Source organism: Rhinatrema bivittatum, chromosome 2 (genome assembly GCF_901001135.1).
Source record: "Rhinatrema bivittatum chromosome 2, aRhiBiv1.1, whole genome shotgun sequence".
Classification (NCBI taxonomy): Eukaryota; Metazoa; Chordata; class Amphibia; order Gymnophiona; family Rhinatrematidae; genus Rhinatrema; species Rhinatrema bivittatum.
Genome location: NC_042616.1, coordinates 410,267,629 through 410,293,970, shown reverse-complemented (window position 1 = coordinate 410,293,970; position 26,342 = coordinate 410,267,629). Strand labels below are relative to the sequence as shown.

The window sequence follows — 26,342 nt, the reverse complement described above, 5'->3', positions numbered from 1 at the left end:
GCCAGCTTGGGGGGGCCTCCTGACCCCCACAAGACTTGCCAAAAGTCCAGCGGGGGTCCGGAACGACCTCCTCCGTCGAATCGTTTTTGTCTATGGCCGCCGCCATTTTGCGGCGGCCATTTTGAAAAATGGCGCCGGCTGAAGACAACACGATTCTATTGAGGGGGCCGTTGCGGACCGCCGCCGTTCTGGACCACCGCCGGATCCCCAGGTAATTTAAAGCATTGGGGGGGGGGTTCGGGAGGGTGGGGGATTTAATTTAAAGGGTCGGGGGTGGGTTTTAGGGGGTTTTAGTGTGCCGGTTTTCCTGCCCTCCCCCTTCCCCCGATTTACGATTTTTTAACGATAAATCGGGGGAATTGGTATTGTATCGTGGCCCTAACGATTTTTTGATGATTTAAAATATATCGGACGATATTTTAAATCATCAAAAAACGATTCACATCCCTAGTTTGAACCTCAAAATTGTGTGCAGCATACAAATTGGTTGAGACAATGGTTAAAGTAAGAAAACAGAAGAGCTCTAATGTTTGACTCTGCTTTATTTTTATTTTTTTAAATCACAGATCAGTTATGGATCTATGGACCAGCTCTTCAATGACCGGGTTGAGTTCTCATCCTTTTATCGCACTGTTCCTAATGATCATTCTCAGTTGCAGGGTCTGATTCAGTTCCTGAACCTCTTCGGATGGAACTGGGTGGGGATTCTCACATCAGATGACCCGAGTGATCAGAGGAGCAGTGAGGAACTGAAGAGGGAGATTATCAGGACTGGCAGCTGTGTTGCTTTTCTGGAAATGATACCTGTGATCTTAGACTCTACAGCTGAGCAGCTCGCAAGACTTAACCGGATTGCAGACACAGTCTATAAGTCACTAGCCAATGTGGTTATCATCTACAGTACTCGGAATGAAATGGCATCATTTTTCTGCTACATATGGTGTCAAATGTTTGCTGAAAAAGTGTGGCTCATCTCTGCTGCCATCTCTTCCCCGGGCACCCTTTTAGCTTGTAGCACACTGAACGGCTCCATAGCATTTGCCATTCATAAAGGGAAAATTCCAGGTTTCAAGGATTTCCTCTATAATCTCCATCCATCCACATTTCCAGATCCCTCCTTTCTGCAGTATCTGTGGAAGGATGCATTCCAATGTGAGCTCCTGTACAGGACTGAAAATTCAAATTTGCCCAATTGCACAGGGCAGGAGTCGCTGTCTAACCTTTCACTTTGGCAGTTTGATTTGCATAATTTTCAGTTCACTTACAGTCTTTACGTCTCAGTCTATGCACTGGCTCATGCTTTGCACAACATGTACACAGCCAAGTCTCAACTTAGTGGGCTTCTAAAATTGGAATTTCAACCATGGCAGGTAAACTCTCCTGATTGATTCTTTTCTAATAACTATAATACATTTTTTATTTATTGTAATATTTATTTTGTGTAACATAGATGAAGGAAGTACAAATTGGTAAACATTGGAGAGTAAAATAGATCCCTATGCAGAACCAGGACTATTATGGATTGTCTGACACAACCGATCCTTCCTTTCCACTAGAAGTGCCCAAGCAGTTGTTGATACCTGTTCCTGTACCTGTTCCCTTCTCCCCTTCAAGCCCTAAGTCTGTACTTACCAGTCAGGTGTAGGAGTGTTTGACTTGGTTGCATGTTTGTCAGAACTGCATGACCATGCAACAATTTCTGGATCTTTTACCCAGCATGTTATGTGGTACTCAATGCTGTTGGAGCCCATGATCCGATTGACCAATCACTGGAATGCTGCAGGAGGGGGAGGTAGAGTTTTAAAGATAGATGGAAGCTCATCTCTCCTTCCCTTCATTCCCTGTCTCTTGAGCAAACAGATCACTTCTCCCTCTACTCTACTGCTCTCTTTGGTTGCCTTTCCCCTTAAAATGATTGGATAATGATTTACAGAAATAAACATATCCATGTATCTGTTTCAATGAAGATAAGCTAAAATATTATACAATATATATATTTAAAAAAGCATTGCCTGTTTCTAAAAAGACAGGTTCACAATTAAGAATAATAGGAATAGTAGGAGAAGAGGGGATTTGGTGAGAAAGTGCCTTTACAGCATCTCTCCTGTTCCTTTTGCTGCTTTGGTTTTGCTGTTCCACACCTTCATCTGCCAAATCACCTCTTGTCTCAGCTGCCAGCTGGTTCAGGGTCAGACAGATCAGTTCCAGTCTACATGATTATCTCTGGGACCCCCATTGCACTATCACCCTTTGTTTTGCTGTTTCATCAACAGGCAGCAGTTATTAGCATGCCCGATATTTTAGATTCCACCAAGAGCTTGACTAGGTCATTAGATATCAAGGACTCCATGGAAGCTTTGGATGGGATCAGGAGTGCTTTGTTTAGATATCTTGAGGCCTAGTGGCTGTTATAGACCAACAGAGAGCTCTCAAGAATTAGGGATGTATAGAAGAAAAAAATTGGACTTCTGGCGATGACATAAGGGATACGGAAGCATCGGGACAGAGCTCCGCGGCCCCACTCCCAAAAATCGGGTAAAAACACCGTTTTCGCTGGCCAAACTCGGATCCCGCACTCACCAAAGGCTCTTGGCTCTGCTACTGTCCGGCATTGAGGCTGCAAAATTGTACAGGAGAGGGGTGATCTGAGTGCTTCTCGCGCTCCTAGATGCTGCGTCTGCCGCCTGTGTGCAGTCAAAATAGCGGGGGCACAGCGATCCTAACGCAGACAAAGTAATTATTTTGCCGGCCAAATTTTGGGCATTTGCTGGCTGCTTGATCTTCCCCTCACTGTTTCACGGTGCAGGGAGAGAGGGTCATGCGAAATCACAGCTCACCCTGCGCCCCAGACCGAAGTGCCCGATGACTGCGTGTGACCAAAATGGCGGAGGCCCCTGCAGGGGGAAAAGTGTTGACTTCCTTTACAGAGGATGTGCTGCAACAACTATCCCAGCAGGTTACAGAGGCACTCGATGGCCAACTTATTAAACTTCAGACCGCTATGGAAGATATCAAGTCGGCTATGGAAGGTCACTCCAAGCAACTGGATACGGCGGAAGCCAATCTCTTTGACCTTGGAGACCAGCTGGCTGAGTCGGAGTGATATGTGGCTGATTTCAGGAGCCAGCAGTGAGAGCTTCTAACAAACCTTGAGGAGCAAGAGGACCGTGGTTGGCGAAATAATTTAAAAATCATTGGCTTGCCCAAAACGGTGAAAGAGGGAGAGCTCAGGGACTTTGTGGAAAAATGGCTCCCAGGCCAAGAGTGCCTGGAGTTTGATGCCGAGTGACTACAATGTGAACGGGTTCACCAAGTGGGCCCCATGCTAGAGGACAGTGGCTGGCCTTGGCCTGTTTTGGCATGTATCTTGAATTTGGAACACAAAACCCAACTGCTGATGGCCTACCGCCAAAAAGCCACTGTGGAGTACCACAGCTGCAGAATCTTGTTGTTAAACAATTTCTCGGCAAGCACCGTGGCTCAGAGAAAGGTTCTCGCGCCGGCCTACACAGAACTCTACAGACGAGGCATCGTTTGCCCTGCTCTACCTCGCCAAATTATGCATACATCATGACAACCGGGTTCTATTCTTAACCTCCAAGGAAGAAGCAGACCGCTTCATCATGAACTTACGAGACGCAGCACGGAGTGAGATCGAGAGGTCTGGCTCTACGATTCCTAGCGCAATGAGCTTGTTCTGGCCTAGTTTGAAGGGCCACAGTTGTCTCTATTTTGGCACCTCATTATTCAATGAGCTGTACCTTGGTGGGTTCACTGGGCCCCTTCTTGTCCATCCTTGCGAAGCGGAGCAGCTAATTTGGGGCTAGTGTTCTGAATGGCGGCATTATTGCTCCATGATACCTGTGGCGTGGCTAGCGCTTGGAGCACACTACTACTTGGGACTTTTCTTGATGATCTTCTTTACTTTTGCTCCTTAGGGCATTTGTTGATTGTGATGAGAGTGGCTCTTCTGGGGCGAGCTGAAGGTTTTCGATTGCTCTCTTAATTTGGGACTCTGATACCTATTACTTGTATCTGCACTGCTTGATGGGACCATGAGGGGAGGGAGTGGGGCTGGAGGGGGGCGTCCTCAAACCCCGATGCTAATAGGTGACTTGGGGTGGGCCCTAAGCCTCTGGGAGAGGTGGTGCACAGTGATGATAGGGGTGAGTGGGGAGTGGATGTTTGGAATGCATGTTGGTATGTCTGGTATGTGTGATCATGGGATGGGGGGAGGGAAGAACACATGGTGAACCTCTACGGGACTAGGCTGGGCATATCTGTTTGGATATGCAAGGGGTCTGATCCGATCTTCTCTGCGGCCCAGGCTGGGGGGCCTCGGGGAAAGGTATATTTATGTCTTCTCTGAATTGTTTCTTATGCTATGTGAATGTTATGGCGCAGGTTAAAATTGTTTCCCTAAATGTGGATGGCCTACATTCCTCCATTAAATGGAAGAAGATATTTACCTTGTTTAAATGTGTGCACACCCACGTGGCATTTCTGCAGAAAACTCATTTGGGCGATAAAGAACATGCTAAATTACAGGGAGAATGGGTGTGCCAATGTTTCTACTCTTTTAATTCCAGAAAGTGGAGAGTGGCCATCCTCATTCATAAAAATTTGCCATTTCATCCTGCACAAACCCTTCAAGACCTAGAGGGGAGATATGTCATTGTTGTGGGTCAGCTATACCAGCAGAAACTGGTGTTTTGTAATATGTACGCTCCTAATGTGTATTTTCCTGCCTTCTTTACTTCCTTTGTAAGTCATATAGCTGATTTCTCTGATTGTAGCCTGGTGGTGGGGGGTGATTTTAACCTGGTCGCAAATAAGCTACTAGATTACCGCCCCTCCAAACCAGTTTCGACAAGGGACCAAACAATGGGAATTAACCTGTTATGCCAAGAATTGTAGCTCATGGACGTTTGGCGGGTTTTGCACCCAGGTGACTGAATACACGTTTTTCCCAAACAGACTTATTCTAGGCTAGATTACTTACTGGTGTTGGACCAGTGCTTCTCCAGGGTGACTGATGCTAGTATTGGCACTATTTCTGTTTCCGATCATGCCCCGGTGACGGTGACTTTGCAGTGCAGCCCCAGTGCCCACCCACCCCCTCACCCCCCCTTCTCCTGGCACATGCGTCCTGATTTATACTTAGACAAGGAGTTTCATACATACTTACAGGGGTGCTGGAAAGAATACGTCGAGTTTAATGTCACCAAGGACGTTTTTCCAGCAACTGTGTGGGAGGCAGGAAAGATGGTTATGCGGGGGGCTATCATAGTCTACGTGTTTTGTTCAGCTTAGCTACATAATGTGGAAATATTGCGGCTGACTGCTGTTCTTAAAGCTGCCCAATAGCACCACATGGCGGGGATGACATCCGAGGCTAAAGCCCACATGGACAGAGCCCGGGAAGCCCTAAACTGTTTGTTCCACCAACAGGTGTCCAAATCACTCTGGTATTACCACGATCAGTTCTATAAGCACAGCAATAGAGTGAGTTGACCTATCCGGCCCAGAGGCCATCGAGCAGCTATAGCAGGTATTTGAGATGGTCACGGGGTGCACCACACTACACTTGCAGCTATTGCGAATAGGTTCCTGGACTATTACACATCATTATATGGTCCTAAGCCTATGGATTTGGATGGTGCAAATGTTCTCTTCTGAGACCTCCCATGGCCCCAGTTGACGGTGGAGCAAACGGCTGCCCTCAATGGCCCTATTACTGAGCATAAAATCTATTCTGTGATTCAGACACTTAAATTGGGTAAAGCAGCGGGTCAAGACGGACTAGGATCTGAGTTTTATAAGATTTTGAAATTTCTGGTCTTGTCCCCATTACCCAAATACTATAATGGACTGCTGCTAACTAATAATATCTCTGAGGCATCCAACCAATCAGTCATTGTCGTCCTCTCTAAGCCGGGAAAATATCCCTTAGAAGTGGGCTCCTATCAGCCAATATCGTTGCTTAATGTTGATGTAAAAATCCTAGCCGCCGTTCTTGTGTCCCGACTAAACACCGTCCTACCCTCTCTTATTCATGAGGATCAGACTGGCTTTGTTAAGTGGCGACAGGGGGTCCATAATGTATGTCGTCTTCTGGTGGTGCTTAGCCATAAGCCGGAAGCAGAAGCACTGGTCCTCAGTCTGGACGTCAAAAAGGCCTTCGATTCCTTATCATGGGATTACCTGTTTTGGGCACTGCAGAGATATGGCATTTCTGGTGATTTTCTCCATTGGCTCAAGGTTCTTTATAGTAACCCCAGTGCTTCTATTTTACTCAACGGGCAGCCCACGGATTCCTTTTCTTTACACAGTGGGGTCTGGCAGGGTTGCCCTTTTCCCTCCTGTTGTTTGTACTGGCCTTAGAGCCTCTCGCTATCAGGCTGTGGAGAGAGCCAAAGTTTACTGGGATTAGTGTGGATGGGCATCCGTTAAAGACTGCTATGTTTGCTGATGATGTCCTCTTATTTGTTGGACGGCCACACACCAGCATACCTGTTATTATTACTCTTTTTGAACAGTTCCAACAGGTAGCGGGTTTAAAAATAAACTTCGCCAAATCTGAGGCGCTGGCCCTGAATGATCACTTGCCCGCTACTTGTGTTGAACCCTTTCCCTTCCAAAGGGCCCCGGATAAGCTGAAATATTTAGGCATTTGGATCCCAAGGAGGTTGGAGTGGTTATACGACTTGAATATCTCCCCTTGTCTCGCTGGCCTGGGGGGGCAGCTGAAAGTGTGGAACCTTCTCCCATTGTCGCTTTTTGGAAGATGCACTTTAATTAAAATGGTGCTTGTCTCCAAGATTTTATATCTACTGCACTTGATTCCTTGCTGGCTGAAGGCTGGAGACCTTAGAAGGCTCCGTGCTAGTATACAAAATTTTCTTTGGAAAGGAAAGTTAGCCCGTCTAGCCTATACCATTCTGGAGCACCCCCGGGAACAGGGCAGGCTCAATATGCCAGACTTTTGATTATATAATGTCGCCTGCCAGTTGTGTTTCATAGGCGAATGGATCACTGGATCCTACCACTACTATGTGCCTGACATGCTAGATAGCATGTCAGGCTTCAGCTCCCCTTTAAGCATCATTCAGCTGCACCCCGGGCTATGGTGCACCCTCACTTATCCCAAGGTCTTCCTAAACCCTTGTGTTCGAGCTTGTTGCTGGCTGCGCAGGCTTTATGGCTTGACCGGGATGGCCTCTCTCCTAACGCTTTTTCTGGGTAATGTCAGGTTTTTGCCAGGTATGGATATTGGATAGTAAAGTTATTTTTCAGTCATGAGCAAATAATGGGGTGATGTTTGCTTTCCATCTGTTTGACCCTGAGTCCCATTTGATATTGGACTTTGATACCCTGGCTCGTACCTTTCAAATACCAGCTAGGCAATTCTATGCCTATTTACAAGCTCGCCACTATTTGAAATCCTTTCCTTGGTCCTCAGAGGCGATGGTGGCTGAAACAATCTATGGTCTATGCTACTAAAGTCTTTGATACTGCTTGTCTCATGAATAATATTACTGGATAGAAAAAGCTGGGACAACTGCTTTGCAAGGCTAACTGCCTGGACTCCTTGGCAACTCGCTGGTCTGCTATGCTGGGCACACTGATTACCCCGGCACACATGAAAACCAGTTTTACGGCTCTTTATAAATTGCTACCAGACCTTGGTCTTCGAGAATTCCAATTCAAAATTCTTCATTGCCTCTATTGTGACAATGTACACCGGTACATAATGAAATTGACTCACTCTCTTCTCTGCAGCAAGTGTGGTGCAGTGGTCGGTGTGTTATACCATCGACTGTTTGCTTGTCCAAAGTTGCAGGCCTTCTGGGCATCTGTGCTGCAGACAATAAGTAAGTGCATGAACCTGGATATGGCTTTTACAGAGCACATTTTACTGGCCAGTCAGCACACAAGTAGTGTTCCTGGTAGCAGATCTAAGGTGAAATTTGAGCGACTTACTGTAATGTTGGTTTGTCGTACTATATTGGCAGTTTGGATTGACCCGGCGGTGTCACTCACCATTACTGCGTGGTCTGGCAGAATGGTCTCTCTACTGCAGATGGAATTTCTAGACTGTCTCAGTGGTACGAGGAGACCGGACAAAATCTACAGTGCCTGTTGGCATGCATACTATACTCTGCTCCCTAATGACGTCCAGGCAGGGTGGAGTAATAATGGCTACAAACCGACCTGGTCTTAAGTGGAGGTTTGGGGGGAGGGGGGGGAGTGTATGAATGACGATAGTCTGTTGTATGGATGTGGTGTGCAAGGGAGTTGGTTTTGGGGATTGCTTGGGGTTCGTGGATATGGAAAAGTGGCAGGGGGGGCAAGTAAATGGGAAAATGTCGGAGGTGCACGCCTGCTGAGGGATCTCTTGATGTTCTGTATTAGCCCTGTTGCGGTTTTTTCTGTGGATGACTGTTTATTTACTGTATTACTTATGATCCCTGAGTCTGTAAGTTGTTCTCCTTGCAATAAAAATTATTTTGAAAAAAAAAGAAGAAAAAAATTAATATGTATTCATTTTGTTAGGACTCAAATTCATTTCATTAGCTTCAAAATGACATTTTTTTATTCATTTCATTAGTTTATTCATTTGCCATTAAAAACTATAGGGGAAGCATTGCAGTCTATTCTGGGCTCCAGAATAGTGATTTTCTTACCAATTCTAATGAAACTTGTGACAAGAAATCATCAGAAGGGGAAAAGATCTGCAAGGTACTTAGACTGTGGTAAAGTGACATCAAAAGTGGCATAAATACTAGCCCAAGGCTCTGTAAAGGAGTACCAGACTTCCATCATTGCCAGGAGTTCTCCAACGCACCATGAGAGGAGCAAAGAAGCAGCAAGAGGAGGAAGAACACCCCAAGGTGCAAAAAGAAGATGCCAGCAATAGTGACATGAACCCCTGATGGCACCATGAGAGTCAAAGTGGCACAAAAAATGGCATGAGCACCCTAAGGCACCATGAAGGGGGAATGAAGCAGAAAATGTGGCAGGAAAAATCCCAAGGTATAGATAAAGGGACCAAGAATTAGAAAGAGTGGTATCAAGATTTCAAAGCCATAGGAGAGGTGCACTGCAGCACCCCAGACTGGCAAGGAGATCTCAAGGTGTAAGAGCTGGAGTATGCCAGGAAGGTGAGGTGGCAGAAAGAAGTTAAACATCCCAAGGTGTAAAATATCTACATGGCAGCAAGTCTGAGTGGCATAAGAATACAAAGGTGTAGAATGAGGGGTATAGAATTAAAACAGAGTGGCATGGGCGATGCCAGGCATTTTATTCATCAGAAAACTGAATACCCGGTAAATAGTACTTGAATCAAACAAAGTAAAGAATATTCCGCTATATGGGGTAGATTTTCAAATAGCGCGAATTGGCCTACTTTTGCTGGCGCATCAGGCGCAAGCAAAAGTACGCTGGATTTTAGTAGATACGCGCGGAGCCGCTCGTATCTGCTAAAAACCTGGATCGGCGCGCGCAAGGCTATTGATTTTGTATAGCCGGTGCGCGCCGAGCCGCGCAGCCTACCCCCGTTCCCTCCGAGGCCGCTCCGAAATCGGAGCGGCCTCGGAGGGAACTTCCTTTTGCCCTCCCCTCACCTTCCCCTCCCTTCCCCTACCTAACCCACCCACCCGGCCCTGTCTAAGCCCCCCCTTACCTTTGTCGGGGGATTTACGCCTCCCGGAGGGAGGCGTAAATCCCCGCGCGCCAGCGGGCCTCTTGCGCGCCGGGACGCGACCTGGGGGCGGGTATGGAGGGCGCGGCCACGCCCCCGGACCGCCCCGGGCCGTAGCCACGCCCCCATACCCACCCCCAAAACGCTGCCGACACGCCCCGAAAACGCCGCTGCGCTCGGTCCCGCCCCGATACGCCCCCGACACACCCCCCTCCGAAAACCCCGGGACTTACGCGAGTCCCGGGGCTCTGCGCGCGCCGGTAGGCCTATGTAAAATAGGCTCACCGGCGCGCAGGGCCCTGCTCGCCTAAATCCGCCCGGATTTGGGCGGATTTAGGCGAGCAGGGCTCTGAAAATCCGCCCCTGTATGTACAGGCTATGCAAAATTTATATAACGATAAGAACGATGACCATCAGCAATGGGGAAGTACTTTGACAAGCACTGAAAACACATTCAGTGATGTCAACCCGCCAACTACCTGACCACACTTTTTTTAAATATCATAGATTGATCCTCTGTGGTTTTCATTTTAAAGCTCCTGGAAGTATCAAGAAGTACTGCATTGTGAAAAATCAATTTCAAAGATAAGTGCACATAATAGCCCTGTTAAGGGAATTTTGAACTATACATATAAGAACGAGACCTATGATTAGACAATCCCAGCACTCTAAAAGGCTTCACGTAAGCCACAAGATTGTAAAGGGCATCAAATGATGGTCATCGTTCTTATCATTATATAAATCTTGCATAGCCTGTACATATATAACAGAATATTCTTCACTTTGTTTGAGTCATTTTGTTCAAGCATACAGACAACTGGAGAGGGGTATGCTTCTCCCTATCCAAGTATGGCTGAACTTGGCTGATCCACCAGTCCAGAAATATATTTTTGTGTCATGGAGTAAGCCACGCATATCATGGTTACCCACATGTACAGTACAGTGGAACTGCGAATGGGCCATGAAATCAGTTATGGTTCATGGAGTAGTGCAGAAAATGTGCAGAACAACAGATAACTGTGGCAAGAGGAAGAGATAGCAAGACGATGAGTACCATAGATGAAAATAAGAATGGTATTAAAAATTTGAGGAGTGTTTCAGTAAGTTTTCAAAGCAATATATGTTAGTTTTCTATGGCTTTTGGAAAATACCATCCTTGTTAGGCAGAAAATGTAGCATTCTTATTATTTAAAATTATTAAGGATCCTGAGCCTTTTTAAGAATTTTTTGATATGCTTGGAGCATGGCATGCTGAAACTGGAAGTGTCAGGCCCCAGGGTTTGTGGTTGGAGCAAGATAGGCTTATGCAGGATATGTCAGTTCTCAGCGGATATGGTTGGAGTATGCTGCAGCTGGAAGTGTCAGTCCACAGTGATTATGGTAGGAGTATGTCATGCTGCAGCTGGAAGTATAAGAACATAAGAACATGCCATACTGGGTCAGACCAAGGGTCCATCAAGCCCAGCATCCTGTTTCCAACAGTGGCCAATCCAGGCCATAAGAACCTGGCAAGTACCCAAAAACTAAGTCTATTCCATGTTACCGTTGCTAGTAATAGCGGTGGTTATTAGCTATCTAAGTCAACTTAATTAATAGCAGGTAATGGACTTCTCCTCCAAGAACTTATCCAATCCTTTTTGAAACACAGCTATACTAACTGCACTAACCACATCTGGCAACAAATTCCAGAGTTTAATTGTGTGTTGAGTAAAAAAGAACTTTCTCCGATTAGTTTTAAATGTGCCCCATGCTAACTTCATGGAGTGCCCCCTAGTCTTTCTACTATCCGAAAGAGTAAATAACCGATTCACATCTACCCGTTCTAGACCTCTCATGATTTTAAACACCGCTATCGTAACCCTCCTCAGCCGTCTCTTCTCCAAGCTGAAAAGTCCTAACCTCTTTAGTCTTTCCTCATAGGGGAGCTGTTCCATTCCCCTTATCATTTTGTTAGCCCTTGTCTGTACCTTCTCCACCGCAATTATATCTTTTTTGAGAGCGGCGACTAGAATTGTACACAGTATTCAAGGTGCGGTCTCACCATGGAGCAATACAGAGGCATTATGACATTTTCCATTTTATTCACCATTCCCTTTCTAATAGTTCCCAACATTCTGTTTTCTTTTTTGACTGCCGCAGCACACTGAACCAACGATTTCAATGTGTTATCCACTATGACACCTAGATCTTTCTTGGGTAGTAGCACCTAATATGGAACCTAACTGTGTAACTATAGCATGGGTTATTTTTCCCTATATGCATCACCTTGCACTTGTCCACATTAAATTTCATCTGCCATTTTGATGCCCAATTTTCCAGCCTCACAATGTCTTCCTGCAATTTATCACAATCTGCTTGTGATTTAACTACTCTGAACAATTTTGTGTCATCTGCAAATTTGATTATCTCACTCGTCTTATTTCTTTCCAGATCATTTATTTTGATGTTTAGAACATTTTCCTCTATTTTTCCTGGCACTGACGTCAGGCTAACTGGTCTGTATTTTCCCGGATCGCCCCTGGAGCCTTTTTAAATATGGGGGTTACATTAGCTATCCTCCAGTCTTCAGGTACAATGGATGATTTTAATGATAGGTCTGAAATTTCATTTTTTAGTTCCTTCAAAACTCTGGGGTGTATACCATCCGGTCCAGGTGATTTACTACTCTTCAGTTTGTCAATCAGGTCTACCACATCTTCTAGGTTCACTGTGATTTGGTTCAGTCCATCTGAATCATTACCCATGAAAACCTTCTCCAGTACGGGTACCTCCCCCAACATCCTCTTCAGTAAACACCGAAGAAAAGAAATCCTTTAATCTTTCCACGATGGCCTTATCTTCTCTAAGTGCCCCTTTAACCCCTCGATCATCTAATGGTCCAACTGACTCCCTCACAGGCTTTCTGCTTCGGATATATTTTAAAAAGTTTTTACTGTGAGTTTTTGCCTCTACGGCTAACTTCTTTTCAAATTCTCTCTTAGCCTGTCTTATCGATGTCTTACATTTAACTTGCCAACGTTTATACATTATCCTATTTTCTTCTGTTGGATCCGTCTTCCAATTTTTGAATGAAGATCTTTTGGCTAAAATAGCTTCTTTCACCTCCCCTTTTAACCATGCCGGAAATCCTTTTGCCTTCTTTCCACCTTTCTTAATGTGTGGAATACATCTGGCTTGTGCTTCTAGGATGATATTTTTTAACAATGACCACGCCTCTTGCACACTTTTTACTTTTGTAGCTGCTCCTTTCAGTTTTTTTCTATTTTTCTCATTTTATCAAAGTTTCCCTTTTGAAAGTTTAGCACGAGAGCCGTGGATTTGCTTACTGTCCCCCTTCCAGTCATTAAATCAAATTTGATCAGATTATGATCACTATTGCCAAGCAGCCCAACACCGTTACCTCTCTCACCAAATCCTGTTCTCCACTGAAAATTAGATCTAATATTGCTCCCTCTCTCATCGGTTCCTGAACCAATTGCTCCATAAAGCTATCATTTATTCCATCCAGGAACTTTATCTCTCTAGCGTGTCCCGATGATACATTTACCCAGTCAATATTGGGGTAATTGAAGTCTCCCATTTTTACCGCACTACCAATTTGGTTAGTTTCCCTAATTTCTCTTAGCATTTCACTGTCAGTCTCACCATCTTGACCAGGTGGATGGTAGTATACTCCTATCACTATTGTCTTCCCCGACACACAAGGGATTTCTACCCATAAAGATTCAATTGTGCATTTAGTCTCATGCAGGATGTTTATTCTGTTGGACTCTATACCATCCTAGACATAAAGCACCACACCGCCTCCCAGGTGCTCCTCTCTGTCATTGCGATATAGTTTGTACCCCGGTATAGCACTGTCCCATTGGTTGTCCTCTTTCCACCAAGTCTTTGAGATGCCAATTAAGTCTGTCATCATTCACTGCTATACATTCTAATTCTCCCATCTTACTTCTTAGACTTCTGGTATTAGCATACAAACATTTCAAAGTTTGGTTTTTGTTTGTATTTTCATTCTGCTTTTTAATTGATAGGGATAAGTTAGAATTTTTTAGCTCAAGTGAGTTTTTAGTTACAGGCACTTGGACTACTTTTCTTATTATTGGAACCTCACTGTCGGGATGCCCTAATTCTAATGCATCATTAGTATCCTTTGAAGATACCTTTCTCCGAACCATGCGCTGCTGAGCGACTGTCGGCTTTACCCTTTGTTCTAGTTTAAAAGGTGCTCTATCTCCTTTTTAAAGGTTAGCGCCAGCAGGCTGGTTCCATCCTGGTTAAGGTGGAGCCCATCCCTTCGGAAGAGACTCCCCCTTCCCCAAAAGGTTCCCCGGTTCCTAACAAAACTGAATCCCTCTTCCTTGCACCATCGTCTCATCCACGCATTGAGACTCCGGAGCTATGCCTGCCTCTGGTGACCTGCGCGTGGAACAGGGAGCATTTCAGAGAATTTATATATATATATATATATGAGCATAATTACTAAGGTAAATATACTCCCCCAGCCAAAAGGAGTTAATAATATACAAAAGCTTAGTGAAAATCTGTCACTTTCCTGAAAGAAGCATCTTCCCCAACTTCTCAGGCAATGGCAGCTAAGCAGGATCTCTTTTGGGAAGACTGGACTATGCAGGGGACCCTTTGAATTGCTGAGATTGGTCTTGCTATTCTCTCTATATATAACTCTTCAGCAGAAGTCCTCCCATCCTTGTGTGTGCCAGAGTTATATGTCTTTTTATTTGCACATGCACTGTGGGGAATCTCTTTGTCTACTAACTCTCCTGAAATATTGCCAAACTTAAGTGATAAGATAAATGTCTGCATGTCTTAATGCTAAACTAAAATAGTGGATTCCTTGTGGTTTATTCACTACCTCTAAAAGACATTTTGTACAGAAATTCTCTCCCACGTGTAAGATAACCTACTCTGCACTTTCTCTAAACCTGAACACATTCTGTTATAAACATCAACAGTGTACCAGATATCTCAGATAATAAGAAAACATTACTGTCAAAAACAATATTAAAATATGTGTGCCCAAAATGCTAAAAGTATACTGGAACCATAAGGTACGTGTGAAGTCTATCCTGTGTCTGTAATCCATTACTTAATAAAATGTTTTACCATAAACTAAATCTGGGCAGTTTCCAGATGTTTTCAGTTTCAGCTCTTTCTCTGTCAGAAGCATTGCTGCTATTCAAAGTTGAGATTTAACTCCCTATCTGCTAGCTGGCTTTAAGTGGTCTTCTTATTTTTTAAGCAGGTCTTGTCTCCATTTTGTACTTTGCACTTCTCTGACTGTATGTGACCTAGAGTCCAAGCTTAATAGACTAGAAGAAGAGAGGGGAAAGGGGGAAACTATGGGCTGTGAAGGGAGAGTGAGGGGGTTAGTGGGGAAGCAGCAAAGGGAGACAAGGGCTGTGGGCTATGGGTTGCTGAGAAGGGAGGGCTATCTAACAGCCCAGAATCTTGTCTTAATGCTTTAAGCAGTATTGTGTGTCCATTACCTTTTCTGATAGAAACATTACTTTGAAAGCAAGTTACGTGCTGACCTTGTGCATAATATGGAATTAAATGTGTCCTTTTCTCTCTCTAATATCCTATTTCTCCATTTTACTATATATTTCACCATCTTAACTAAATTCTAATCATACTAGGGGGGAAGAGGGTTGGCTGTGAGACATGTTCACTGAGAACTTAAGCACAAAGCTCAAAGCTCCATTCTAATAAATGTAACTCATTACAAATCTCTCTTTGGTAGAAGCGCTATTCTTAAAATGGTCATCATGCCTAAATTACTTTATAAATTACATATGTTGCCCTGTTGGCTAACTAGCAGGGATGTAAAGTGGTTGCAGTCTTCCTTCCAAAAATTTCTTTGGGTGGGAAAAAAAGCGAGGTTACGATATCAGGTGTTGATGTCTCAACGGGGAGAAGGGGGCCTTGGCTTGCCGGATGTTAGGCTATACAATGCGGCATGCCAACTCCGATATGTGGGGGAATGGATCCTTGATGAATATACATACTGTGATGATGGACTGGTTATTAGCATGGTTGCACCTTGGTCTCCTTTGTACCTGATCCAAGCTAGTCCGAAGGCTTACCGGACCTTCCATATCCCTCGCAGTTTGGTGCAAACTTGTCGCCAGGCTTGGCGCTGGGTACGGTCCCGTGGAGGCCTGTCTGGTCTCACTTCTCTTTTCATGTTATTAATGGGTAATTTGAATTTTTCACCAAGTCAAGACAGCTATTATCTTTTTGATGCCTGGTTACAGAAATATTTAGCATTCATTTTTCATTTTTATGTTACTGACTCACCGGTAGTGCGGGACTTTACATCTTTGGGCCAAGACTATAATTTACCCGCTAAGCACTTTTATGCATATTTACAGACCCGTCATTATCTTCAATCCTTTCATTGGACTGCGGAGAATTATACAAGGGAGTCAGCTTTTGCACAGCGCTTTTTTGATAGGACTTTAATGGGTAATTCCATCAAAGGTTGGAGTGAATTTGGCAGAACGTATCGCTCAGTACCGCATATAGTTTCTTTAGCTCGATACTGGACTGAAGCGTGGACTATGGATATTTCTTCTTCATACTTGCTTTCGTGTTTTAAACTTATGCCTAAAAGCAGTTGCAATTTAAGATTTTGCACCATATTTTTTGTGATGATGTTCGCCGATGTCGGATGGGACGATTATCTTCCCTTAAATGTATTAAATGTCATCAAGTGACAGGTACTTTGGCACACAGGTTATTTCTGTGCCCGGTGCTGAGACCTTTTTGGATGAAGGTGATTGCAGTAGTCGCTCAATGTACTGGTTCTTCTATTGTTTGGACGGGCAAGCTGCTTCTATCTGGTTTAAGAGGAGCCCTTCCTTCTTATAAGTTGTCCTTGGATAAATTTGGCCACACTGCCGTATTACTGGCTTGCCGTACTATTTTAGCTGATTGGATAACACCAGATATGCCTCCCAACTTGCAGACCTGGTATGGGCGGCTTGCATTTTCAATGCAAATGGAACGGATGGTTGCCATAAGCAGTGAGAAGGAAAGAGATTTGATATACCAGTCTTGTTGGTCAACTTGCTATGACCTACTACCGTTGGATCTTCAGTCTACTTTAAATGTTGCTGGATATCATTCCTCTTGGAATTGACTGGAATTCTAAGCTAACTGGTTTGTTATGTGACCTGACTACTGCAGTGGGGACTGCACTTTAAGAGGGCAGTTGATGTCTTTTAAGTTTTAAACGGTGAGCAATACTAGTCATTGAAGGAGTCTTCCCCAGGGCAGGGGGGGGGGGGGGGGGAGGTGGTTGTGTGTAGTGTGTGGACTGTGTGTGGTTATCTGGGTTGTGACTGGGCAGTGGGCTATTATTGGAATTTTCTTTGTTTCTTTTGGTCTCATAGACTCCAAAAAGAAGGTACATGGGGAATTGTTCAAGTTTACCTTGTTTTAGTCATGTATATAGCTGCTAATATCTGATTAATATTGTAATGTGCTCCTTTATCCCATAGTTCAGTTCTTGAATGTATCTTTAACTGTACCTGTGATGCTCTTTAATAAAAATGATTTTGACAAAAAAAAAACCCAAATAAATCATTTTTGTATTTTCTTTCTCATAAAGAACTAAACTAACCATTTGTGAGATCCATCGAGATGACTTCCACAAGACTGTTCCTTACTACCTAACACAATGCGTCAAGAGTAAGCAGGAGGTGTGAAGCTCCAGTGTTGTTGGGGACATGCCAGGAGTAAGCAGGAATGAAGCCCCAGTGTTGTTTCTTGGGGTGTAACAGGAAGGAGCAGGAGGACTGAAACCCCAGTGGTGGTAAAAAAGGCAAGGCAGGAAGATGGTATCAATGCATATTGACCCCAGTGGCGGAATAAAGGGCAAGGGAGGCATAAGAACATAAGAAAATGCCATACTGGGTCAGACCAAGGGTCCATCAAGCCCAGCATCCTGTTTCCAACAGTGGCCAATCCAGGTCATAAGAACCTGGCAAGTACCCAAAAACTAAGTCTATTCCATGTAACCATTGCTAATGGCAGTGGCTATTCTCTAAGTGAACTTAATAGCAGGTAATGGACTTCTCCTCCAAGAACTTATCCAATCCTTTTTTAAAGACAGCTATACTAACTGCACGAACCACATTCTCTGGCAACAAATTCCAGAGTTTAATTGTGCGTTGAGTAAAAAAGAACTTTCTCCGATTAGTTTTAAATGTGCCCCATGCTAACTTCATGGACTGTCCCCTAGTCTTTCTACTATCCGAAAGAGTAAATAACCGATTCACATCTACCCGTTCTAGACCTCTCATGATTTTAAACACCTCTATCATATCCCCCCTCAGTCGTCTCTTCTCCAAGCTGAAAAGTCCTAACCTCTTTAGTCTTTCCTCATAGGGGAGTTGTTCCATTCCCCTTATCATTTTGGTAGCCCTTCTCTGTACCTTCTCCATCGCAATTATATCTTTTTTGAGATGCGGCGACCAGAATTGTACACAGTATTCAAGGTGCGGTCTCACCATGGAGCGATACAGAGGCATTATGACATTTTCCGTTTTATTCATCATTCCTTTTCTAATAATTCCCAACATTCTGTTTGCTTTTTTGACTGCCGCAGCACACTGAACCGACGATTTCAATGTGTTATCCACTATGACACCTAAATCTCTTTCTTGGGTTGTAGCACCTAATGTGGAACCCAACATTGTGTAATTATAGCATGGGTTATTTTTCCCTATATGCATCACCTTGCACTTATCCACATTAAATTTCATCTGCCATTTGGATGCCCAATTTTCCAGTCTCACAAGGTCTTCCTGCAATTTATCACAATCTGCTTGTGATTTAACTACTCTGAACAATTTTGTGTCATCTGCAAATTTGATTATTTCACTCGTCGTATTTCTTTCCAGATCATTTATAAATATATTGAACAGTAAGGGTCCCAATACAGATCCCTGAGGCACTCCACTGTCCACTCCCTTCCATTGAGAAAATTGCCCATTCAATCCTACTCTCTGTTTCCTGTCTTTTAGCCAGTTTGCAATCCACGAAAGGACATCGCCACCTATCCCATGACTTTTTACTTTTCCTAGAAGCCTCTCATGAGGAACTTTGTCAAACGCCTTCTGAAAATCCAAGTATACTATATCTACCGGTTCACCTTTATCCACATGTTTATTAACTCCTTCAAAAAAGTGAAGCAGATTTGTGAGGAAAGACTTGCCCTGGGTAAAGCCATGCTGACTTTGTTCCATTAAACCATGTCTTTCTATATGTTCTGTGATTTTGATGTTTAGAACACTTTCCACTATTTTTCCTGGCACTGAAGTCAGGCTAACCGGTCTGTAGTTTCCCGGATCGCCCCTGGAGCCCTTTTTAAATATTGGGGTTACATTTGCTATCCTCCAGTCTTCAGGCAGATAGTATAAGTGCATATTTGTCCTAGTGGTGAGAAACAGGGCAAGGCAGGAAGATGGAGTGTATGTTAGCCCCACTGGTGGTACACAGGGCAAGTAGGCAGATGGTATGCATGCATGTTGGCTCCAGTAGTGGTATATAGGGTAAGACAGGGAGAAGGAATCAGTGCAAGTTGGCCCCAGTGCCTTTTTTGAAGACATGGCAGGATAAAGTGAGATATGCCTGGCCCAAATAATGGAGTTAGGGATATAGTAGGGTACAGCATTCAGTGTGGTCTGGCCCTTGAAATGGCATCTCAGGCCCTAGAGGCAGCAGTAGTATTCTTATTTATAGTGGTACTCAGCATTGGATATAATGTGGTAGGGATGTGCATTCATTTACAACTTATTGGCAATCCACAACGTATACATCCCTATCCATTCTATTCGTGGTATCGCGATCCCCCATGAATACAAACATATCATTAGTTTCATTCTTTTGGCTCACAGTGATTTCTTAGCAGCCATTTGAAATAGGAGATAGCAAAAACCAGCCCTTGCCTGTGAGTCATAAGGGACCTCACAGCCCTGTCATAGAGTGGGTCAGACAGGTTGGCAAGGAGGCCAGAATGCAACCTATCAGAGCTAAGCAGTTTTTGTAATGAGCCAATCGCCGCTCTCACTCAGTGCTCTGTGATGCTGTTCCTGGTGAAGACCGCGGTGTGCCACGCACTTTCTTGGTGGGGATGGTGGGGAGGTGGTCCAGGAGGTGGCTGCTGAACTCAGAACTAGTCTGAGTGTATCAAATCTGTATTCAGTTGCTAGCTACTTCAATAGAAAAGATATTTGTTCGATTTGGCTGCAGTGCCAGCTAGCCCTGTTTTGTTTTTTTTAACCTCACTTTTAAAAATTGATTTGAGATGGTCTCTCTGTCAGTGCCACTGAGCGAAGCTGCTAGCACTAGCAGTGGCATTTTGCTTCTTCTTTTACCCTCTGGGGTAGGTTGCAAGCAGCATTTGGGTGTTGTGGGTGGGAGATATATTCAATTTCTAGCTAGTTTGGTAGAATTGCCATTGAAACAGATATTTCATCGATTTTGCTGTTGTGCCAAGCCAGACATTTTTGTTAAGTGGCATAACTGCAGTTTTTTTTTTTTTTTATTGAACTCACTGTCTCTCGGTGCACTTTTAATCTAAGAAGGCAGTGCACTGGGCAGTGGGCATCAGTACAGTGGGCACTGGGTAGTTTTGCAGACTCATGCATATTGGAACAGCAGTTCTCTCTGAAGGCAAATCCCCAGTGGGCCTCTTTTGTAGTTACAACTTTGTTGTGTGCACATACATTACATTAGTGCACACATCAAGGCACTGGGGCTGTGGGCAGCCAGTTTTGCAGACTCATGCATATTGGGACAGCGGTGGTCTCTGAAGCCAAATCCCCAGTGGGCCTCTTTTGGAAATAATTCTTTTAATTGAAATCCCTAGTAGGCACTGACATGAAATCCATAATATCAGGGAAAGCTAGACGTGGTTGACTGATTGGGACTGGAAGAGGAGGCACCTCAAAAGGGATTGACAGTCCCCCATTAAAGTTAAAAAGGGACCTGTTCCAATCTAAAATCTCTGGAGGGGCAGGCAGTTCCATCCAGAAAAAAATGAAATCTAAAAATGATGCATCGCCACCACCTGTTTCTGAATCTGTAGTTTTGGAGGTGAGGGAAGGGAAGGCTGAGTCATGCAAGACAAAAGAGTGAGACCCAAAAGCAGCAGTGCAACAGCAGACTCGACTTAGCATTGAAAATGTAGCGCAGGCACTGTTTACTTCTGATTCCAATGAAGAATCATCTTGTGTGGGATTCTCATAATCAGAAATGGAAGAAGTAATAGCTGACGAAGGTTTAGGAGGATTTGTTAGTCCTGTCTTACCCTCCACTTCAGTGCTGCAGAGGGAGAGATGAAACTGATGATGAGGAGAAGGAAGAGCAGTCAGCGCAGGCACAGAATGTGACTGGTGCCCCTGGCATTGCTTCTCAGGGTGCACCCATTACTTCAGCTCCAGTGCCAGCATCCATCCCGAAGGCTATAGAGAAGGGATCACGAAAGACATATGAGATCTGGAGCCACTTTAAAGTGACAGAGGACCCGCATTTTGCTCAGTGTAATTACTGTGGCAGGCAATTAGCAGAGGCAAGCAAATGGGACATCTATCTCATTTTAGCATGACGCATTATATGAAGAGGCAACACCCAACAACAGTACTGCCATCTAGGGATGGTGGCAGTACTAGTCAGGGGACCCCTTTTTCCAGGCAGCGTACAGTGGTTGAAAAGGAGCAGAGTCACCCACGCCCTCAGCCCTTTCTAGCAGTCAGGTGGCAGGCCAGCAGCCCCCTGCCATGTGTCAGAAGTGACAACCCACCATGGAGAAAATGGGGTGGTGTGCAGTAACACTATCCCGGGGGAGGAGGCAAGCAGCCTCAAAAGTTGTAACTAGGAGCATTGGGGAAATGATTGCCCTTGATGACCAGCCCTTGCAGATAATGGAGAATGTGAGTTTCAAGCATTTTCTGAAGGTCATAGTTACAAATTACAAAGTCCCCTCCAGAACCACATTTAGCAGAAAGGTTATCCCCAGCAGTCGCATCCAAGCGATGCTAGCTAAGGCACAGGGGAGTGTGCATTTCACCTGCGATATCTGGACCGCCATGAATGCTGCACACTCTTACCCCTCCTGACAGCACACTGATGGGACCTGGCTGAGGCAGGGGCAGGCAGCAGTTCTATTGGTGAACAAGTATCAGGGTGGAGGTGGGCTTTACTGCACACCCACCTGATGGACCAGGCCCATACCGCAACCAATATTCTAGCATGCATCAGACATATGTTGATGGGCTGGCAACTATACCAGCGAGACAAGAATCCTCAGGCAGGGTTCTTTGTCACAGACAATGGTGCAAACATGGTAAAGGCAATAACTGACAGGTGCTTTCAGAACATCCAATGTTTTGCACACACTCTGCACCTGGTAGTGAAGTCAGCTCTGGAGTTGGAGTCCAATCACCAAGAGAATGAATTCCTGCATATGTTAACACACAAATGCAGGAATATAGCAGCGCACTTCCACAGAAGTGTGAAGGCAGGGCAGGCTCTCCGACAAAAGCAGACTGATTTGGAGATGCCTCACAAGCATCTCATTCAAGACATTGCCACCCAGTGGAATTCCACCTTTATAATGCTGCAGAGGTTAGTGGAGCTGCAGACACCCCTTCATGAACTTTCTGGTTCAATGGACCTAGGTGTGCAGAACCCCCTAGGGCATCATGATTGGTTAGTCATGAGTCAGCTGGAAAAACTCTTGCAGCCCTTCAAGGATGTCATGGAGGAGCTGAGTTCCAGAAGTGCCACCTTGGCTGACATCATCCCTATAGTTAATTTCCTGGATGAAAATTTGGAGAGCTTTAAACAGGAAGAGGGAATGGCAGATGAGGTGCTGCATTGTCTGGACATTTTGCAGAGCAGGTGCAAGAGAGATTAAGGCCTTTAACTGCATCCATGCAATGCTGCTGTTGCTGCACACGCTGGGCAATTCCGGGTATTGCCTGGAGACCTGACAAATCCGCCAAGTCCATGGCCTTGCAAACTGTTAGAGCGGTTTAGTGGACTCTTAGGCCGGCCTGACGGAGAAGATGGAAATAGTCTCCGGACTAGCGGAACAGGCCGGGAAGCAGATACTGGACGGATTGAAGAGAAGGATCTTCAACCTGGAAGCCCGCACTCCCCCGGGAGGAGCCCATAGGAGCCGGGCCGCTGGGACTTAGGCGAGAGGAGAATCCGATGAGAAGATCCAAGGTCAAGGCAGGCATGTCTGGAACAGGACCAAGGCTGGCACCGAAGGGGACACGAACCAGGACTGGAACTGAAGCAGGCAACTGGAACAGGAACCGGGATCAAGACTGGAACTGAAGCAGGCAACTGGAACAATTACAAGCAGGAACTCCAGAGGCACACTGTAACGCTAAGCAAACTTGTTGCAAGGCAGTAAGCTGAGGCAGACACCAGCCTTAAGTATTTGCCAGCATTTGACTTCAGAAAGGGAGGCGGGGCATCTGACATCAGAAAGGGAGGTGGGGCGCCCAAGGCAGGAAAGGCCCTTTAACTCCTGGCCTTTCGCACGCGCACACACCCAGGGAGGAGGCCCTTTAACTCCCGGCCTTTCACACGCGCGCGCGTACCCAGGAAGGATGGGCTAATTCAGCGAGACGACGGTGTCTCGCTCATGGAGAAGCTGCCGAAGATGTATCCTGCCGGCCCGCCAGCGCCACGCGGCAGCTGCCCAGACTCGAGACCGGAACCCGGTGCCTATCGCAGCGCCCCCCGAACCGGAGCCCGACACAGAAGGTAAGGTCCTGGTCGCGGCACTCGAGACCGGGGCCGCAACACAGCCTGTCTTGCCCCTATCAAAACCACAGGGACCTGACTACCTCAGTTCTGCCAGCCTGTCTTGGCCCTATCATAACTACAGGGACCAGACTACCTCCACTCTGCCAGCCTGTCTTTCCCCTATCAATTTTCTGCCACTCTGCCTTGCTGCCATACACTAGATGACTCACTCATCTCCTTGTGGTGTTCTTGCCACAATCATGGTTCCTCAGTGTGTTGGTAATGGTGCTAGTCTTTCTGCTTGCTATGTTCCCCCTTCATTGTGCTGTAGGATGTTGATGCCACTTGTCTTGCCGCTTTGCCTGTCGTGCTGCCTTCGACGGTTCATGCATCTGTTATCGGTGCTCTCTTTTGAAGCTGTGGTGTGTTTTTGACACTCTCGCTGCTGCTTTGCACCTCTGTTAAAGCACTCTTGTCACTTCTGGTACCCCTTTACTCCTTTACAGTGCCTTAGGCTATTCATGCCACTCTGGTTCCACTTTGCCACAGTCTAAGTATCTTGGAGCTCTTTTCTCGTTCTGATGATTGCTCCACAGAAGGTTCATCAGAATTGATGAGAACTCCAATTCTGCAGCCAAAAATAGGCTGCAAATACTTACCCCATTGACTTTAATGGGAAATCGGAAAACGAATAAAACTAATCATTGAATTGGTTTTCCCTTTATGAAATGAATGCAATGGATTTGGGTCCCAGTGAAACAAATTCCGATTCGCAACAAATTTTTTCCTTCTGCACATTCCTATAATGTGGCCCTCATAAAGGCATCTTGGGCGTGGGACGCAGCAGCAGTGTCTTTGCAGAAGTGTTACCCAACTGACGGTGTTGGAGACAAGGAAGGACTCAGCATGGCAGTCCCAGGTTATTTAATACATGTATTTTGGACTTGTCCTCAGATAAAATCTTTTTTATTTATTTTATTTTTTTTTTATTTAGAGTTTCTTCTATACCGATAGCCGTTTGCACATCGTATCGGTTTACATATAACTAGGAACATTTAGGCAGAGCCATTTACATATAGGCAGAGCCCTTACATGGAACAGTAACAATTATAAGGAACAGTAGAATAACTAAATGTTAAATTTGAGGAGCTATGTGTTACATATAAAGCTAATGAGCTAGAATGCTAGATAAGGTGAACTATAATACAAAATGTACAGCAGTTCATGGTCATTCCAGAGCGACACTATTGGATCAATTACAAGGAGGTAAGAACAGCGTCTGAGCTGAACAATTGTTTAAATAAGAATCAAGAGGAGAGGATCGTGAGTGAGCTCAATGAAAGTATCACAAACACAATTCTGAGCAAGGAGGATAAACAGAGGAACAAGGGGTAAGGTGGCTCATTATCGTCATTAAATTCTAGGCCAAAGTGTTCCCTGCACTGTCAAAATAGTTTTATTTGATGACTTTTCCTCAGAACTGCAATTCAGAAACAAGGGGGAAAAGGTATTTGTGAGGAAAGCTTTTCTTATGGGCACAAAGTCATTCTTATCTGTCTGGAAGGGTTTTGATGGGCCCTCATTTTGGCACTAGCAAAATAAACTTCATTAGTTGATGCAAATGGAAAATCTATCAAGCCGCTCTTGTTTTGCACATAGAAGATCTTTTTTGAATGTTTAGCACAAATATGTGCAAAATGTTTCCTCTCATGTTAGAGGTTGGGTACTTAATTGTTGAGATAGTACCCTGCTAGAATAGCTGAGCTACTGGGAGGATCGATGTTAACAAGTGGCTTATTTATTTTCTCTTCTTGTGGTTGAGAAGGTTGGGCTAATATGGGAGGGTGGGTGTTATGGATTATTCTGCTTTGATGGGCTCATTAACTTTAGCTTCAGGGAGGCATAAGGAACCAATGCTCCCTGGGGCTTTATCTCTTACTTTGGACTTGGCAGAGGGGTCTTCCTCTACGTTAAGAGGGGGAGGGAGGAAAAGGGGAAAGAGAAAAATGAGTTGCATATATTGTTTATGTGATTGTTGCTTGTACTGGTACAATTGACACACCATACATGGATATTGTACTGTATTTCATCGTTGTTTAAAAATTTCAAACATAAAACCTGGGTTCCTTTGGCGGGAAATGCCTTCTTGAATGTGGATCTCAGGAGATAGCGGAACATCTAGGATGTAGGATGATCCAACCTGTGGGCTAATGAGCCCAGAGACCCTCCATGGGGAGTGAGTCCTGTAGAGATGCTTCCCCTTAAAGGGAGAGGCCTGAGGCCAAGCAATGGAAAAGATGGTCCCTCCCCCTCTACTGAGGAAATGAGCAGGAAATGAAGAAGAGGTTTTCCATTAGGAGAATGCCTCGAGGAGGAACAAAGTGTGGAGGAGATTAGGAAAATCTGCGCACTGCTGCAATGAGGGACACAGGACCACTGAGGAGAGGTGCCTGTGGGTCCAGGGATCAGTGAGTAGAATATGGGGATAGAGCTGTTGGGGCATATTGAGTGACCCCTAGAACATTTTTAAAGATATGAGTCCCATAAAGGAATCTGTATGCAGGAGGAAGAGAAAAATTGGGGGATGTGATTTATATGTACCACAGGAAATTTGGAATAAAGACAGGACTGGAGCAAGAGAAGGGAGGCCTTTATTGGTGAGAGTATCATAAGCCTTGTGATACAGAGTATACTGTGAACTCTGATCTATTCAGTATTTGTTATTACGTGTGTTTTAGTGGATCCTTGGGTGCTGTGGAGATGACCATGACCACGGGGAGGAGCTCCGTGTGGAGCCACAGCATTGGGCTAGACTCTATACACAAAACACCGGAATTGAACTCTTTTA

At 45.0% G+C, this 26,342-nt stretch overlaps 1 pseudogene; it reads left to right on the top strand.

Annotated features, from left to right (window-relative positions):
- The window catches only part of LOC115083306, a 113,926-nt pseudogene that overhangs the window by 44,229 nt on the left and 43,355 nt on the right, over positions 1 to 26,342 (top strand).